Source organism: Malaclemys terrapin, chromosome 5 (assembly GCF_027887155.1).
Source record: "Malaclemys terrapin pileata isolate rMalTer1 chromosome 5, rMalTer1.hap1, whole genome shotgun sequence".
In the NCBI taxonomy this organism is placed as follows: Eukaryota; Metazoa; Chordata; order Testudines; family Emydidae; genus Malaclemys; species Malaclemys terrapin.
Genome location: NC_071509.1, coordinates 109914048 through 109928381, shown reverse-complemented (window position 1 = coordinate 109928381; position 14334 = coordinate 109914048). Strand labels below are relative to the sequence as shown.

Genomic DNA, 14334 nt, shown 5'->3' with positions numbered 1-14334 from the left:
CTGCAGGAAGACAGTGTCTCCCTGGAGGAAGCCCAGGGGATATGGCCCCATAAAAGGGCCAGGACAAATTAGACTGTATATCCTGGAAGGGGTTTCTTCTGTTTCACATACAGACAGTGTGTGTGACTTGGCCAGAGGACTGAATCACTGAAAACCTACAGACATACCTGACCAGCAGGGGGCATTTGTGAGAGATGGGTGCCATGCTGTTATACCTGGTATTAGAGCAACAATGGGAATACTAAACAACTGGATGAGTGGCGTGTGAACCATATCCTACCCAGCAGGTAGTATAAAAGCTGAAATGGCGAACTTTTCAGGAGAAGGGAATGTAGGTAAAACTCTCTCCCTCAAAGAGGAAGAGAATGCATCAAATGAACCCAGAGAGAGACAAAATAATCACACTCCAATGTCTCTTCATGAAGGTGAGTTCAATTTGCTAGAATTGTGTTGGTATATAATTAATTGGGATACATGGCTTTCTCTATTTAAAATGAAGTAGCTCTCTAGCTCTTCAAGGCTGAATTCCCCGTTCCAGTCTCAAAAATACTTATTACCTAGTGCGAGCAACTGTGTCTCAGTTTACCAGAACTTTTGCTCATTCTAGACTAAGCAGAATTCAGAGTGCTCCATGTTATCATCTCTTGATTTTGTATCCTCCCCCGAGCTGCTGTGAACTTTTCTGACACTTTGTCAATTTTATCACACAGTGACTGCATGAAGTCACCTCTCAGCTCCCTTACCCTATCTAGCCTCAAGCTATTGGGAAGGCTCTGCACTTCAGAATCATGACCAGATAGAGCTAGCCTGAACAACTACTCCATGCTCCTTTTAAAAAGTTATTTTATCCATCCTGCAGTATTTTTCATCTTAGACTAGGAAAACCTGATATGTTGCAATTTTATTGACTCCTTGGGACTGGAGCGTGAGTGTTAGGTCTCATTTGCCTATGAATGCACCTACATTTACATTTTGTATCACTGGTAACTAGACAACTTTCATATCTCTTCTAGTTGTATGTATCTTTATTTGTATTAGTGGAGTGCCTCGGAGTACCAGTCACAATATAATTAAAGATATTTAGAGACATTGAAATGCTACTTCTACCTCATTGTATGCTTAGAATGCAGAGGACTTTTTATTAACAGAATGAGGCAGGTGTAGCATTCCATAATAGACTTGCTCATTCCAGCATGATAATCACCTCCCAGGAAGCCTTCGAGATTTCATATCAAATATGTGAGTTACACATCACCCCTGTATGTGGGCTCATTTAATTGAAGTAACACAACATGAACGAAAAGGATGACTATTGGTCTTAATTTAAACCTCTACATTTAAACAAATAATCAATGGGTGATTTTTTTCTACCTTTACATTTTCAGCCAGTGCAAAGATAGTAGAGAACTATACACTGTATTACTGCTGTGTTATATAGATACTGGGGAGGAAAAGGAACTATACTGACTTCAGATGATTGCCCCCCCTCCTCCCCATATTTCCATTTAAAAATAAAGTGGACTATCTATGTGATGTCTGCATACATTGTTTTAATCTAATTTTCTTTGAAGTTAAGGATCTGAGTCCAGCTGTGTGGAAAAAGGTGATGCAGCAGCCCTGCAAGGTTTAATGATCTCTGCCTGTCCCATGGCTCCTCTTTTCCCACAAACTGTAGTTGCTCCCCTTCTCTCACAAATTGTCATAAGTGGTGAACTCCTGGAAAATGCTGAGCGTTTCCCTTACCTTGATAGCCACCTCTCCCAGACAGCCAATCTTGATGTGTCAAGTATCAGGGGGTAGCCGTGTTAGTCTGTATCTACAAAAACAACAAGGAGTCTGGTGGCACCTTGTTAATCTTGATGTGGAGATTGAACGTAGGCTCTGTTGTGCCTTCGGAAAGTTGCAGTGGTCCTCCCCACTCTTCTATATGGGTGCGAGACATGAGTGACATACTGAAGCCATCTTAGGTGTCTGGAGTGGTACCAACAGCGCTGTGTTAGGAAGATTCTCCATATCAGATGGGAAGATCATCACACTTATGCCAGCATTCTCTCTGCAGTTAATATCACCAGAGTTGAGGTGAAGATTATGAAACATCAACTCTGCTGGGCTGGCCATTGTGTGCAGATGGCAGATACTCGCCTTCTGAAACAAGTCCTCTTTTCTCAAATTAGTCATGGTAAGAGAACTCGTGGGGGACAGAGGAAACGGTGCAAGGACCTCTGAAAGTATATCTTATGAAGGGAGGCATTGACCCTATGAATTGGGAGGAGCTGGCTGGCAATAGACTGCGATGGTATTGCATCACACATCAAGCCTCAGCCTATTTTGAAGAGAATTGCCTTCCTCAAGAGACTAAGAAACAGCAGAGCAGGAAGGGAAGTGTACAGCATGCTGGCCGACAGTTGTGTTCTCTCCAAGCAACCACATATCAAACCTGCAGAGCATAGATTAGACTCCTCCGCCATCTTAAGTCTCATCAATGATTCTTCCCTCGGCAGACATCATCCTTGTATCGAGGGATAGCCAATGATCACCTGGCTCAGTGGGATATATAAGGAAGAGGAAACTGGGCCTACAGGCTGTTTTCTTCTTTTCCAGGTTGATGGAGGCAAGGGAAAAGCTTCTGGGGATTGTAGACAACATTTGTCAGTTGAGTTGTTTTATTTTGGTATTATGTCTTTTTTTTTAAGTGCCCAAAGATGAGGACCTTTAAAGGAACAGGGCATGGTGTTTGCTTCCATTCCTGGGCTAGTGAAATAGCCCACCAGGTTATACGGTGTTCAGAGGCAAAAGACGGGCTAACTAATATACAAATTCTTAGCAGATCAATTGCTTTTATGAAGGTTACTCTGAAAACTCGTGGTTTTTTTTCTAACTAGCTTTGAATTGGGAAATATCTGCATGAATTCAAAGTTTAAATATATGTTCAAAAGGCAAATGAATAACTCCAAAAATAGGGTTGCCAATCCAAAGTTGTATCTTTTATAACATACCATTGTTCTTACTGGTGAAAAGACATCCAGGAGTTCGCTCCCTGTAGTATTGATGTGAACCATCTTTATGCAGACACAACTCCTGGATCCATTTGAAAGATTTAAATTAACTTTGTGTCAAGTTAAAATGGCTTGCAGATGTGAAATAGGACCTCTTCCCCCGCCGCCACCCCCTCCCTATGAACTAAGCTGAAATCTGAGTGTAAATAAATGCAAACACTTTTGTGAATACAAAAGCACAAATACCTGAATTGTAAATGGATTTACTTTAACACCCTATGTTTGACATTCTGGTCTGACAATGAAAAGGTTACATTCATTTCCTGCCATGGTTGGCTTGCACTGCTGTCCATATGTATGGTGTTACCGCTCAGGAGGCATGGTACAGTATAGACCTTTTTTTCTCAAAACTCCCTCTTATTATAAGGAAGAGATAACATTTAATTCCTTTCTTAACATACTCTATTTTTATAGAAAATAAAATTGCCGGGGAGTTCCACCACAAGTAAAAATAGTTAGAAGCCTGCACAAGTATTTTTATTTTACATGTCATTGGGTTTCAAAATAGGGAAGAATACATCTGAATTCTTAGGAGTTAGGCTGTTAGACATTTGACAACAGAATAACATAGAACTTTGCTAAAATAAAGGTAAACTGTCTCTGCTCTAAAGCTGTATATATTGACTATAACTTAACTTCTGATCAGTAACAAAGATATACAGCTGTATAGTTTAATTATTTCAGCAGGAATATAATATATACATTATAAAGTTAACCAGAGCATCTCCACAGCTAAATACTATAGAAATGTAATCTACCTGGACATGAAAGATTAAATTCTGAGGAAATTACAACCCATACAGAATTACCATAAACACATCAGATTTTGCTTGCACTCATTATAGCGTGTCCCCACAGAATATATATGTATATTTGTTATTTGGTGCTGTGCTGTACACAGATAAAAATGTGCTCGTGGCTCAAAGGAGTTTAAAAATCTAAGGGTTTATCCTGCAAGGTGCTGAGTACCTTCTGCTCCCATTGTCAATGGGAGTGGACAGAATGCAGCATCTTTCAAAAGATCCTTAGCACCTTTCAGGGATCAGATTCTAACATGGACAAAAATATGTCAGTCCATACAATTTCATATATACATTAAGCTCCTGCCTACATTGGTTGAGGATCAAATCTGCATGCAAACTGTGTTTTGTTTGTTTGATAAAAGGCATGAGTGTGGCAAGGCAGATAATGGATTATCACCAATAGTCTTTGAGAAGGAATTTGGATGTGGGGAGACCACTTTAAAGTCAACTTTAAAAAAAAATCAGTGAATTCCTATGGGTTCCATTTGGCCACCTAAGATTTTTGGATCAGATCAATGAGTATTTTTTTTTTATTGGTCACTAAGACAACTGTTCCTCCAGATAAAACCAACAGGGACCAGAAACCAGCATAGAGCTATTCAGGCATGCTAACAGCAACCAGTAAAATTGCCACTGGAGTGACAGGCAGCCTGTCTGAAGTAAAATAATTAACTCTGGACAGGCCATGTGCCTCACTTTACTAGCTTTCAGATCACAACAAAAGATAGAGGAGAAATTAATAAGACTGGGGCTTTTCAGCTTGGAAAAGAGATGACTAAAGGGGGACATGATAGAGGTCTATAAAAGCATGAGTGATGTGGAGAAAGTAAATAAGGAAGTGTTGTTGTTTACTTCTCATAACACCAGAACTAGGGGTCAACAAATGAAATTAATAGGCAGCAGGTTTAAACCAAACAAAAGGAAGTATTTCTTTGCACAACACACAGTCAACCTGTGGACCTCTTTGCCAAAGGATGTTGTGAAGGCCAAAATTATAATAGGATTCAAAAAAGAACTAGATAAATTCATGGAGGATAGGTCCATCAATGGCTATTAGCCAGGATGGGCAGGGATGGTGTCCCCAGCTGCTGTTTGCCAGAAGCTGAGAATGTGCGATGAGATGGATCACTTGATGATTACCTGCTCTATTCATTTCCTCTGAAGCACCTGGCATTAGCCACTGTTGGAATACAGGATACTGGGCTAGATGGACCTTTGATCTGACCCAGTATGGCCATTCTTATATATCATTGATTCCATTTAACAGATGCAGGGACTTTCCTGAACCCATAGAGACAGTCAGTGTCAGAGTATACATTAAAATTAGTAATTCCTACATCCCACTCTTATGCTCAGAACACTAGATCACAGTCCTCTCAGTTCAGAAGCTAATCTGGGCCAAAGAACAAATAATTGGGTGTGTAGCAATGGATGTCAGAAAAATAGTACAATTACAAGTATATTATCAATTTTAAATCATTGCTTTCTCACATGCCATTCGGTGCTCTAGATTCCTTACATCTGCTTCCATTGATGTTGAAAAGATTTAAAGATCACTCAGCACTTTGATGGCTCAAGCTCTGTAAGCAGAGAAATACAAAAACAAAACAAAAAAACCCAAAGTACCAATATCGTTTCTTATGTATCCAGATTTTTTCTACTCTATTGTGCATTTGTCACTTACCTATGATGGTATGGAGGATGTTATAATGATTGTGTTGGCACTCATTTGAGATCTTGCATAACTCAATTGTGGCTTCACACCTTGTGAATAATTGGACTATCTCCATTTCATATTGATAAAAGCTTTAGAGTGCACCACACAACCATGTATACTCTCTATATAATCAAGTCATCCACCACATACATACAGCCATCTGTGTATGGACTATGACTGCACACAATAGCGCTACACAGAATTTACACTTTCCACAATAGTTTGAGATTGTAGAAGGACACTATGTATGAATGGAACTGCAATGGGAATTTAGAAGTGGAATTTGATCAGGACAATAAATAGCTCTGGTTATCCCAAAAAAATGTGAATTATCATATCTCTGATAACTTCATTAGTTGCTTTGATGTAATAGTCCAGATCCTGCCTTCCTTACACACCCAAAATTCCCAGAGATGTGAATTTTGGGAAGGCACAAATGCAGGATGAACCCCAAGATATTATATAAAGTATTCCTGCTAGTCCTCATCTGGAGTAAATCAGCATAGATTAATTGAAGTCAATGGAACTATATGAATTTATACCAGCTATGGACTTGGACTTATTAATTGAATCACAAGATGTAATAAACCACTTTAACTGGTAAATTGGATTGTAACATTTGCCCCCTTCACATAAATATAATCAACTTTTGTTTACCTTTTCATTGCTCAGCAGACAATTGTGTGTCTTGCTAGCCTGAGACTAAAGGCCTGGCAGATACACATTTAGCTGAGTTTTCTAGCTGAATGCACTTTGACCCATAATTGATGGACCTGTGTTCAAATCTCCTGGTTGCTAAAGTAGTAATACCATCTGATCCATACAATTATTTTTCAAATGCTGGTCCTTGAAACCCATCAACCTCCTCTGTCCTACCTTTTCTGTCTGCCAAGGGCCTGTTTGGTATTTAATTTTTGACTGATTTTTTTTTCTACTGTAGGAGCTCATTGACAATGGCTAGAACACACTGCTTGCTTTCCCAAACTTTGTGTTTATTTCCCCTAAGATCTTGCCATCTGCTGTGCTCAGCTGCCCAAATAAGTAAAATTTCCCATCTCTTACTGCTTCTCTGATGCAAGCATTATCTGCTCCCTCAATCTTTCCAGCCTTCATCAAGTTCTCTGTGACCAATTCATCTTTTAAATAATATGGATCACAACATGCCGTGTTACTACAAGCAGACGTATTGACACTGGCATGGAGCTGAGGATGTATAGACACAAAATTCATTATATAGAATTTCAGATACTATTTAGAGGACAACCAGTCTGGACAACAGACTAATGCATAATGTTCTGTGCATGTAGGATGACCAGATTTTATAGGGACTGTCCTGATTTTTGGGTCTTTTTCCTATATAGGCTCCTATTACCCCCACCCAGTTCCAATCTTTCACACTTGCTGTCTGGTCACCCTATGTGCCTGTGTGTTCCTTATTGGTCTGTCTTACCTATCACATACACCTGCCTTATTGAAGGGAAGCTCAGTGTTGCAACCCCAAGTGTTTAGGCCCCCGCAAAATCATGCAATTGGCTTCAAACTAATGAGATTTTAAACAATATAAAATGTGGGGGTTCTTCTGGTTTTTTTTTAGTCAAGGGTTTGCATATTCAAGCTTTCCCCTGCAGATTTAATTTTTTAAATAGTAAATGAAAGCTGATATTTTCACAAAATAACATGACCCCATGAGCTAAAAAAAAATCAAACATCAGGTGACTCACAATAAATCATTAGAGTTGGCAACTCTGGTAGCTACATTGGGGTAGATTCTTCTCTCACGTACGTTAGTGTAACTCCACTGACTTCCACAGAGTTATTCCTGATTTACACTAGTGTAAGTCAGAGAAGAATGCCCTATGTTTTCATACAGTATACATAATTTATAATGGGAGTAGGTACCTATTAAGTATACCAAATTGTTCAACTCTTGGAATGCACTTGTTTGGTGTTACTGTGCCAAACTCATAATTTTTTAAAGAGGAGGAAAAAGAGAGGGATTATGGGCAGCGGTAATAGAGAACTGAATATGTAGACAGTAAAACAGGTGTTGCTGACTAATCTTGCAGGCCTGCTTAACTCTTTTTAGGCATATCCTCCCTGCAAAATTGCAAGATCATCCTGAGGTTGTTTTTGGGTGGCTTTGACCGGTAATCCTCTTTGAAAGAGAATGAATCATCTAATGGCAGCTCTAGCTTGATTGTGTGAGATTGCTTTTTCTCTTTGATTCGAAACATATTACAAAATAGAAATGTGGCCTAGAAAAAGATATAAAAGCTTGTGTTCCATGCAATCAGATGCTTATAAAAACAGAACAGGGACATTGTGTAGAATCCTGGCAAATACTAATTCCAAAATTATATGCACAAGGTCGGGTTATCCATTGGCAGACCTTGCTCCACAAAGTCAGTTTCCCAGGAGGCATTTCCCCATTCTTCATTTATTTCTCTCCCCGTGTTGATTTACAGTGGAGGGGAAGGCTGAGAGAAGCTGGCAGCAGAATGAAGACATGAGTATTGCTTACATGTAGATTCCCAAGGGCTCCCATCAAACCTAAAAAAGAAACAGTGGAAGAGGATGTGGCTGACTTCTCACATGTTGTGCAAACTATATCCTCCCTGTGGCTAGGCCAAATCTTTCACATGTTTTTAAAGCCTTTAAAAAAAATTAAATACAGGGTGGTAAAGTATGAAACTTTCTATATTCTCACCCCGACCCTGCCACCATGGGACATAAATAAAAAATGCTTAGATGATATAATACCCCTTCTCCACTATATATATATATACACACACACTCTACACACTTGAGCCACGAAGTACCTCTTCTTTTAAATCTAGCATTCTTTAGTGGGACTACTGCTGTCAGCGCAATGTTAGAAGAAGAAAATCTTGCTGTATGTCAAGTCGTTTTTTGCTTCCCCAATGTGATCTGGCTGTTTGTCCCACAAAGCACAGGTTTTTTTTCTGTTGCTGTATTAAACTTTTCTGAAATGTCTTCATATCACATTATGTGGTGTAACAAAGTGTGAAATAACCTCTTGACACTTGCTTTAGTTTTGTCAAGTTCTGTTTACAAATTCAAAAGGACCTGACATAAATAGCTGTCAACACTTACTTATTACTGCTGCGACTCACTCCACCTCGAGAGTCTTGGTACACAGCAAGTAGAAAAACATCAGTATTAAAATCTTATCTCAAAACCTGGAGTAATTGTTCAGCTCCTTTTCAATTAGCTTGCACAGTAAATCTAATCATGTCACGTAAAACACCAATGCTTGGTTGCCAGAACAGCTGTGGAACGATACCACCCCATTAGCTTGTGGCCCTGCACCAACAGCCATGATTCAGAGAGGACTGACACATGACACTGTTGTAAAAAGGCTTTTCTTTTCCTTTAAATTACTGTACCACTACAGATAGGTAACACTTTCCTTACCTGGGAGAAGGCAGCAAAAAGGAAAGAACATCAGTGAAAATAAAGAGCTGGCTTGTTTCATCCCTGTGTTCCTGTCCTACATGTGTAAATCTCTACTGTGTCATGAAATTTCCTGAAAGTCAACAGAAAAACACTTTTTTTTGGATAATGTAACAGGGTGTCTATCCCATTTAAAGGGTAGTAAGGACTAGCGTCATCCAACCCCTGATCCATGATACACCCCCTTTAAGGTTACAGCAATTCTGGAGCAGACAGAGGGCTTAGGGAGTGCAGAGGCAGATGGGGGGGCAGAGAGAGTGATCCCGAGATAACAGTTAGTGGCTGGGTGGAAAAACCCAAGCTACTGTTCCTTTAAGGGCCTCAGACCAGGACCCTCATAGGGTAGGGTGGGACAAAGCTCCCCTCTCTCTCTCAGCAACCGGGACCAATTCTGGTTAGGAGGACAGTACATAGTGTGCCTCTTCCCTTGTAATGGGAGAGATACTAGTAGGAGAAGGACTCATCCAACCCAGGAGAAAAGCAGTGAGATGGTGTGACATGGCCTTCAGGTGGCGAGGATGATTGGAAGAATGCACCTTAGTGGAGATGCTGGGCAGGCAGGCCGAGGGTAGGAGGAAGGACTTTGTTATGAAGGTGTTTTAAATTCTGTTTGAAAGGCTGGTGGCAGTCTGGGTGGACCTGGGGGGCAGTAATTTAAAGGGGCCAGCTGGAAGAAGCTGGCTTAAGGCTGAATCTTAGTACACCCCCAAGGAGGACTGTGGGGGGCCCTGAACCAGGGGGAGGAAGTGTGTGAGTCCAAGGACCAAAGGAGGCTCTGTGGAGCAGGGCTGGATACTGGTGAGCTGGGGGAGCCTGCCTGAACTACAACACAGCCACAATAAGGAGCGTTGTGGAATTCCTTAACCAAAGGAGGGGGAGTTTAGACCAGGACAAGAAGAGAACCCAGAGGAAAGACTCTCCAGAGAGGCCAGGGCTACAGTGGGACTGGCAGAGCTCCCTGGCCCAGAAGGAACTGGAGAACTTGAAGTCCTGGAGTAAGAGATGAGTTGGACAACCCAAGAGGGATGGGGTTGGGCCTGAAGCCCAATGGAGACTATATTTTGTAAAAATGTAATAAATTAGACCCTAAGAAGAGGAACGTTGCATTAAATATGCTGGACCGTTGTTAAGAGATCCAGGAGGAAACTGAGAGTGGGCTGTCTGCAGGGTCATGCTGTGCCATAAGGGGGTGTGATCTGGGAGGGCACTGTGCTTCATAATTTTAAATCCCTGTATGTTGGTTTTGGGGCCAGAGGGGTGCCGATTCTAATGAAGTCCATGTCCAGTTTCAGTAGGGGAGTGTCTGACTACACATACTTAACAATTGGCATTAATATGGAACATTGATATACCAATGTACAGATAACATCCTTCATCCAAAGAACCCAACAATTATTACAACTGGATTCAAATTATGATCTAGATGCTGGCTGCCCTGGCATGGGAAAGAAAAAGAAAAAGCCTCCTCTTGTGTACTGATGTGGTGGATAACTAGGATACTGGTATTTGTACTCCTTCCAAAGAGGAAGACTAGACCAGAGACCTCCCCCCCACCCCACTGAGGCTGACTATCAGAGACATAGCAACAATGAACAGGAATGTCTTACTCATTTGAAACAACAGGGAGCTTCATGCAGGCAGAATGTGATTTCCCAGTTGAATTAAGGCAGGAAAGTAGGACTAACGCCTATTTGCATGAAAAGTGCATGGGATTTTTCATGACCACAAGGGGGATCTCAATTTTATATCTCATCTAAAAGGCAGCAACCTGGTTCCTCTAGCATTACTTCAGTGCTGACTTGGAAAGAAGAGTGACAGCTTCTGAATTGCCAAGGTCACTGACTGCAGTGACAGTATTCTACCAAGGGTTTAAAAAGTACACAAGATTAATTCAGCCCTGTTGTAAGCATGTGCAACTACTGAAATGTATGGTTTAAATTAAGGTATGGAGTGAACCAATGGCTTCAGAACTTTATACCAAGGCTGAATGGGGCCCAGGCTCTTTGATAAAGCATATGATAAAATGTTTTAGAACTATGATTATGGCCAGGTTCCCTATGGCAAGAATATTCAATTGATTAATGGCCTACATTCACCCATCAGTTAAACAGATAACTGGCAAGAACATAGCCTAGCAGCGATAGACCATGAGAAGTGACCTGGACTCACTTCACAAGGAGCTGTCCTACTGTTGCAGGGCCATAAGACAGAGAGGTCCATTGTTTTACTGTAAGCTATTTGTCAGCCAGCTTCTCAAAAACACAATTCTGTATTTTTTCCACAGCATGCACATTTCTCTTCCTTATACCTACTGAGCACGGAGCTGGGAAAAGGATTCACATGGTCAGCTTGAGGTGATGACAAGTTTGCTCCTGCATCAAATGAAATTTTTTGTTGGAGGAGGCAGTGACAAATGTGATCTTCAGCTATCAGGTGTATGACTGGTGTGGATGAGAAGCTGACATGTTGTCAACCTCCTTTCTGAAGACCAGGTTGCGCCTAGTAGGCATATGCCTATGACTGAGCTGAACCACTCTAGCACGAACCCTAGAAAGTGCTGGGTCATGGCTCCTGCCCATTTTGGGGTGGCTTGCGTTCCAGGGAGAAATTACATCAGTTAAATCTATAGTAGGTATATCTCTGACAGGACACTTGGAGGGAGCTCCAGAAGGGAATTGTTGCAGACTTTCCTTCCCTCTAACATTGTCCTAAGGGTTTTATGGTGGAGGGGGCAGTCTGTCCCACAGTGTTGAAACAGTGAAGTTCACTATGACTCATTAAGAAACACTGATGCCTCAGGAAAAAAATACAGGCTTCAGTGTTTCTGGAGCATTAGCACCTCCACCTTGTTCAACTACAAAAATAAAGCACTCTGTCTTTGGCCTTACATCTGCCCCTTTACTTTACAACTGTAGGCAGCAGCAGAAGTGTATTCAGTGGAGTCCGAAGAGTTCATAGTCACTTCCAGGTTAAACCAGCCCATTGGAGATGAATGCTGCTAAAATAAATCTGAAAATATTTGTTCACATTTTACATGACTTTGATTTGGCTGTGCTTGCACCACTTTAGGGTTCCTGCTTGCAAATATTCGTGTGTATAGTCCAGCTTTACAAGTGTGAGTACATACAAAAAGCTAATTTGAAGTTTGAATGCTTGGATATTCCACAAAAGTACATTCAAAATTGCATAACTAATCGGTGAATGCAAATTTCAAATTGCCAGTTTTATACTTGAATGTACACTTCCTAACTTTTTAAGGTCTGGAGAGACCCTTAAGATGATCGAGTTCTCCACAAAATAAGCCAGTTATTCTTGCACTGAGCCCAATAACTTTTGGATGAAGTAAACAATATTTTTGATAGATATCCAGACTTGCTTTAAATCTCCAAGTGATGGAGGACTTACTATATTACCTGGCAAGCTGTTCCTCACTGTTAAAAATGCATCTTATCTCCAATTTGAACTTTGCTGGCTTCAACTTCTAGCCATTGCATCTAATAATTTGAAATCTGCAATGCCTACTTTTAAATTACATAACTCATTTAATCAGGGAAACAAAACTATTCCTTATGATGTGGGAGTGGAGAAGACTGATGTGGCAATGTTTTGCTCTCCCTCTGCCCAGGTGACTACTCAAGATACAAGGCAGAGAAGAATCAGACTGAAAGTCTCTCGTCAAACACAACACTGCCTCCAAAAAACCTGAAAAAGACATACCAGAAAGTCGCAGGACTAATAGGAAAGGGCTGTCCTAAAGTAAATCTTTATTTTTAACACTATGAAATAAAATAAATGAAAGAAAAGAGAAGCATGTGCTGTGTTTGACTTTTTTCCAACAATTTACATACACTAAAGATCCATACCTGTTTTTCCCCTTAGATTTGTGATTCAAAACTTGAAAAAGCAAATCTACTTAATTCCTTAGCAATTATCTTTCCTTCTGTCTCTTCTTCCATTTCAGTGTGAATTAAGGACCATACAAACCTTTTTACTGTATGTCTAACTATTGCACTAACGTACATAAGCTGAAACTGTATATAGTGGAATTTAGATACCCATAACTTCCAATATTGCCTCAACTAAATTTCCACTGATGACCTAAGACAGGATTTAAACCCAAGATTTGAGAGTTAAAAGGTTAGAGCCTCAGTATTCTAATATTTACCATATGGTTCTACCCAATTAAATTTGTCCTCTATTGCTACTATTTCTTCCCATTGATCTTACAATTATTGCCAAACCTCAGCAGTTTCTGGAGTGATATTGTACAGCTTGTCTGGGAAGTCTCAATGCTGATGGAAGCTGGCTGCTGTGTGTGTTGCTGTTGGCACGAATTATAGATTTAGAACTGCAATCAAAAATTGAGTTTTTATTTAGGAAAATAAGGGTTTTTTTAAAAACCTCAAACCTCTTTATTTGAGAGCAGCATAATCAGATTCTACTTGGACATATATTTGGGTGGATGCTTCAAACTCAATTTTGAGTTGCCAGAGTTAAAGGCAACTCAAAATATACTTCTACTAGGAAAATTGTACTCCACTTGAGAGAAGGCAGTTTAGAATTAAGAGACTCTGGAATGTATTGGAAAGTGCTTCTGGATACTCCGAGCATATGTGCAGGGAATGTCCTAAAATGGCAGAGTTGTGGGAAAGAATCTTTGGAAAATGTGTTCACATGGCCCTCCCTATTTCTGCCAGTTTCTGCCTGCTGTGAGTTATCACTGAACTGAGAAAGGGATTGAAAAAATAAAGGATAAAAAAAAGTAAAACATGGCTCAGCACATGTTTAATGACAGCCAAAGTACCACTGTACTAAACAGGTACTAGAAATCTGAGATTGTTCCGCTAGAAAAGACAATATACAGAGTTACAGGAGACAATCCTACATATCAAGAGGAGACTAAGTGACCTACTGTAACAGGACTTTTCTGTAATATTCTTCTCTATGCTTCAGCGATGGGAGAAGAGCCAAAACAATCAGATCCCAGGGGGAGAGGGGAACAGTGCCTGCTCAGCTTGCTTTCCTCCCATCTCTGGCTCCTATCCAGAGCTCTGTAGTGTTAAGTTTTGAGGGTGCAGGAGTGGGAGAGCATAGACCAGGACAGGTACAGCCATTCTCCATTGTGTATTCCATGGGCTAGGTTGTGGCTATCAGAGTGACTATATGATCAAGTGTTAATTCAGACACACATTCTCTTGCATAGCTCCTACAGCACAACTGTATGGGGAGTCAGACAATGGCAGCATGACGATGCTACCCAGGGTAATGGACCGCGCAAGGTGAC

At 40.6% G+C, this 14334-nt stretch overlaps 1 long non-coding RNA gene across 2 annotated transcripts in view; it reads left to right on the top strand.

Moving 5' to 3' along the window:
• LOC128838571 (uncharacterized) overlaps window positions 1–14334 on the top strand; it is a 149580-nt gene that overhangs the window by 128116 nt on the left and 7130 nt on the right. Inside the window, exons 3-4 of one of the 2 annotated variants that reach the window (XR_008445208.1) lie at window positions 11335–11404; window positions 12676–12806. The exons of the other annotated variant lie outside the window; for it this stretch is intronic. This is a non-coding gene — a long non-coding RNA (uncharacterized LOC128838571). The remainder of the gene's footprint in view (window positions 1–11334; window positions 11405–12675; window positions 12807–14334) is intronic. 2 annotated transcript variants of the gene reach the window in all.